The sequence below is a fragment of the Equus caballus genome, chromosome 20, assembly GCF_041296265.1.
Source record: "Equus caballus isolate H_3958 breed thoroughbred chromosome 20, TB-T2T, whole genome shotgun sequence".
Taxonomy (NCBI): Eukaryota; Metazoa; Chordata; class Mammalia; order Perissodactyla; family Equidae; genus Equus; species Equus caballus.
In genome coordinates, this window is record NC_091703.1 from 7,639,761 (window position 1) to 7,645,068 (window position 5,308).

At 49.5% G+C, this 5,308-nt stretch overlaps 1 long non-coding RNA gene across 1 annotated transcript; it reads left to right on the top strand.

Moving 5' to 3' along the window:
* The first annotated feature begins 1,288 nt into the window (after positions 1-1,288).
* On the top strand, positions 1,289-2,285 carry LOC138919586 (uncharacterized). The gene is made up of 2 exons (XR_011429882.1): positions 1,289-1,754; positions 1,888-2,285. It is a non-coding gene; the product is annotated as an uncharacterized lncRNA (long non-coding RNA).
* Positions 2,286-5,308: the final 3,023 nt, after the last annotated feature.

Below are 5,308 nucleotides of genomic sequence, written 5' to 3' on the forward strand. Positions count from 1 at the left end.
GGCCCAGGCCCAGGCCCAGAGCCCCAGGCCACCAGCCAAGGCGGTTCTCCCACTGGGCAGTGCTTTCGTGAAGTTTGTCTACCACCAAGAAACTCATTTGTAATTTTCTCCCCAAGGATCCCATGTTTTAAGAAATTTTTATCTACCAAACAACTGTACTTATCAAGTAATAATTTATTCATTTTCCCACTTTTAAAATTAATCAAAGATATATAACTGCCAGCCAGAGTCTCTGATCAGCAGGAAAGAACCCTTATTACCACCCTGGGTTGATTTAATTCCTGCCCAAAGCAAAGGAACTTGACATTTTAGAGGCCTGAGCAGCCTCGTTGTGGGAAGGTGGGTTTTCCATTACGCTTTGTGAAACAGTCAGAACAGCTCCCAGCCGCCCGTCACTAATGCACGGGGACCCGGGCCTCCAGGGACCCCTGTTGGGAACCACTGCACCGTATCATGCAGGGAGTAGCACGCAAAGGGAATCTCACTGTCCCGGAGTCTTGCCACTGAACTGTTAGAGGATCTGTATCCTGGATCAAGCCCCTCCCAGCCAGGAGCCCTGGACAAACCGCTCAGTCTCCCTCAGCCTCGGTTTCCCTTCAGTAAGAGGGGAACGAGATATTAGTCAGGGTTCTCAGCTGCAAGCAACACAAACAGACTCTGCCCATATAGAGCAGAAAAAAATGTGTTAAAAGGATGCTGGGGAAAACAGTTTGGCTGTTTCTCAGTAAGTTAAATATAGAAATATAGAATATATACTCCTAGGTATATACGCAAAAGAATTGAAAACAGGTATTCAAACAAAAGCTTGTCCACAAATATTCGCAGCAGCTCTATTCACAAAGCCAAAAGTTGGAAACAACCCAAATGCCCATGGATATATGAATGGATAAACAAAATATGGTCTATGCATACAATGGAATATCATTCAGCCTTAAAAAGGAATGAAATTCTGATAACATGGTACAATACGGATGAACTTTCAAAATAAGTTGAGTGAAAGAAGCCAGACACAAAAGACCACATAATGTATGATTCCCCTCATAAGAAGCATCTGGAATGGGCAAATCCATAGACAAAATGCAGATTGCTGGTTGCCAGGGGCTGGGGGGGTGGGCAGGGGAAGAGTGATTGTTTAATGGGTACAGGGTTTCCGCGAGGCGATGAAAAAGTTCTAGAAGTGGACAGTGGTGATGGTTGTACAACATTAAGAAAGTGCTTAACGCTGCTGAATTGTACACTTGAAAATGGTCAAAATGATAAATTGTATGTTATGTGTATTTTACCACAGGGAAAAAAAGGCACATACGGTGAGATGGAAAAAAAAAAAGGTGCTGGCTAAGTCGCAGGGTGGCTGGGAGCCACATCTCACCATGAGGACACTGCCACCTGCCCTGTGGGCCCAGGGTCTCCATCTCTTGCAGTTACTCTGGCTTCAGTGTCCCAGGGACTCTGGGCAGATGCGTGTGATTGGGGAGGCTGGGTCATGTCCCTCCCAGTGCTGCAAGGAAGGCTGAGGAAGCGAGTCCCTGGCATCTTTATCTCGTGTGGGAGGGGCCGGCCTCCCACCGAGACACATGGGGGAGAAATTCTGCCAAACATGGGAAGGTGGTGGAGAGGTGGTTCAGAGTGACAAGTGCACGGAGGTAACGCCCACTTCAGAGACAGAAAGAGCCTGGCACGTGGGGGATGTGCGAGAAAGGCTGGCGCTCGCGGTCTTCCTCCTGTGGGAGCTCAAGGAAGAAGCAAGTCACAAAGTAAGTACGCTCTTTAGAAGGTTTGTGGTGTCAGGCCACCTTCCCCTCCCTCTCCATCCTTCCCCAAACGCCCACCCCCCACCCCCCGAGATCCCTTATTCAGAGACAAGCCTCCCTCGCCTTTCCTGTCTAGGGCGTCTCCCCTGGAACAAGACGACAGGAGCAGCGGGTCATCCATCTGACGGACACTCAGCCTCACCTTGGCTTCAGGTGATTCACTCGGCGGGTTGACATGAGGGCCTGGCCACTTGGAAGCCCAATGACAGTGAGATGGTGCCCGGGAGCGGGGTGGGCTGGGGGGCCAGGTCTGCCCTCCGCGCTGGGTGATGCCGCCCGGCCTGCTGCTTGGCGCCGTCCCGCCTTGCCATTCACGGCCTGAGGTGGGAAGACACGCCACAGGTCATGGAAAGTCGCTCTCAGATCTCGAATGCAGACCATTCAAGAAGGAAATGGAAGCAAAAGAGATGGATAGGATCAGTCAGGTTTTACCAAAAAGAATTTATTTTAATATAATTTCAAACTTTCAGAAAAGTTGCAAAAATAGTACAAAGAACTCCCATATACCCTTTACCCGGACTCATCAATTGCTTACGTTTTATCCTTGAGGCTTTACCATTCTCTCCCCTCCCCCTTCTCACCCTCTCTCTCTCCTTCCCCCTTTCTCTCGCTCTCTCAGACTGTTCCGTTCTACCCGTAAACACTCCACTGTTTGTTTCCTAAGAGCAAGGACAATCTTTTACATAATCGCAGTATAGTTACCAAAAGCTGGAAATTTTTCGTTGATACAATATTATTGCCTAATCCTCAGTCCATATTCAAACTCACCATTTGTCCCAGTAATGTCCGTTACACCCAGTTGGGGATTTTCAAGATGTTGATTTCTAGTTTAGTTCCACAGCAGCCAGAGAACACGCTCCCCAAGAGTTCCACCTTCTGAGACCCGCTGTGTCTTCTTGTATGGCCCCTCCCTCGGCACCCCCACCCCTCCTCCCAGGGTCCCTGACCCTCTCCCACGCAAGTGCAGTTCAGAGGTCAGCCACAGACCTGGGGGGAAATTATATACAGATTTTAGGGCGCCCCCCCCCACTCCCTCCTCTCTGGCCTTTCCCCTTGTTTCCTGCCCCTCCAGCGGTCCCCTCTCCACCCTCTGACCCCTCAGGGCAGTAAGACTGCGCTTTCCGCCTCAGCTCCAGCCCCCCATCTGCCAACCAGGGAGTGACCAGACAATGCCTATTCCATGGAGTCAGTGCCCTTCCAGTTTCTGCCTGCTCACAGCCAGCCTCCAGTGCCTTCAAAGAGTTGGGTTTTTAAAAAATTATAGTCTTTCCAGAGTTTATACATCAACATACATACACACGTGCAATTAGGAACGCATCTTGTTTATGCCCCTTTCCTTAACATGTCCTCTGACCAGAACAGACTTGACCCCCAACATGACGACTGTCGATTTGTTGAATTCGTCTGACTGAATTATTCATTTATCTGGTGGAATTACTGAATAATCTCTCCTCCATCACATGAAGAGCTCTTTCTGGGACTTAATATAAATAACAAAAGAATTCAGTGAGAAGAAACTGACACATATGAAATAAACCAGACACCATATGCTTCACTCTATGAATACATCAACCAGTAATTCACTTATGCATAAATGCGCAAAGGAGGAAACACTGCTGAAACATTTCAGCCTGTATTTTATAAAACAGCTTTTAAATATTTGACGTAGTTTGGTAATATTCTAGAAAAACAGCCTACCTCGTTTGGATGGTATATTAGTCCGCTAGGGCTGCCATGACAGAATACCATGGACTGGGTGCCTTGAACAACAGAAATTTATTGTCTCACTGTTCTGGAGGCTGGAAGTCCAAGATCAAGGTGTCAGCAGGCTTGTCTCCTCTGAGGCCTCTCTCCTTGGTTTACAGATGGCCGTCTTCTCCCTGTGTCCTCCTTCTGAGTGTGTCTGTGTCCTAATCTCTTCTTATAAGGACACCAGTCCTACTGGACTAGGGTCTACCCTAATGGCCTCATTTTAACTTAATCCTCTCTTTAAAGGCCCTGTCTCCAAATACAGCCATGTTCTGAGGTACCGGGGGTTAGGACTCAGCGTATGAATGTGGGGACATAACTGAGCCCATCACAGGTGGACAGTCCCCTCAGCCTTCCTACCTTTGGTGTATTAACACATATTTTACCCAACAAAGAGTAGAGTGGACTTGATCTTAAGAAGAGTGGGAGGCAGGCCCTAGAAAGCCAGACACACCCTGACAGGGAAGCCCCTTCAGAGGCCTGGAGACTCCAGGGTGGGCTCCTCAGGCCTGGTGTCCTGGTGACCAGGGAGCAGCGAGGCAGGGGCAGCACTGACAGGCTGGACGGTGGACTTGTACTTGCTTCAATATGTGTCTCTCTGGACAGGCTCGTTCTTAAACTGATCAACATCTACTTTAGTCTTTTTTCCTAATTAAAAATATTAGCAATTAGGGACATGGTAACTAATCAAATGGCACAAAAGAACTTATGATGAAAGATCCCAGAATCCACCATTGTAATCCATTTCTGGCAAATATGTATGACTCGGCTGCCCTCCCCGTCTCCATCCTGCTCACCCAGCAAAAGCCCTCCCCTGCTTCTCTGCTCCTCTGCTCCTCTCCACCTCCTCCGCACGCACCCCAACAACCTGCTGTTCCTGGACCACCGTGGGGTCTTGGACCCCCAGACCACTGTCCCTCTAAACTCATGACTATGAACCTCAGAGGCCCGTCCGCGCTGCCAGAGGATCCTGTGCCCCTTCGTCAGCGGGCGCGCTCCGGCCTCTCTTGGACACCCCCTTTTCTCTTGGGAAACCGCCAACGCCCACGCTCAGTGCTGACCCCCATCAGCTCACCTGTAACGTGGGGGCATTGGGAGGGAGTATCCTCGAGCCCTGGCCACCTGTGTCCTGGGGCAGCCGGCCCGCCGCGGGTCTGCCTGCCGAAGCCAGCTCTCCCTCTCGCCCCTTCAGGGACGTCACGTGGCCCTGGTCCCCTCTCCCCTCTCATCTGTTTAATAAGCCTGATGTGTCCACGTTTCCAACCTGTTCAACCTGAAGAGGGCAGGCCACGCTTTGAAGCCATGGGCGTTTCCTGAGGAGCCCCGGCTTCCCGTGGGCTCCGCGAGGGAAGGCCGAGCAGGCCCAAGACCAGCCGAGCAGAAAACATCTGCTTTCAGCAAAACATTGCCACCTAGAAAGACTTTTAATTACAGGCTGAAATTAAAAAACAAACAAACTCCTTTTTATATTCAATTTTAATCCTAGTGACTTTCTTTGATGGAAACAAAATATGGAAATTCTCTATTGGATTGAAGGTTTCAAATTTCCAAAGTGTAGCTTTGGATTTCCACTTTTCCACTTCTCAAAACTAGGGTTGCAGTGAACTATGGAGCAAGCTCATCTGCCTGAGGCTCACACAACGTCAGGTGTCGTGTCCTGTGACCCCCCACTTGATGACAAAGAATGTAAGGACACTCAGTGCTACTTTCAGGCTAAGGTAGAACAGATGTGTCTCCTGGTACCAACC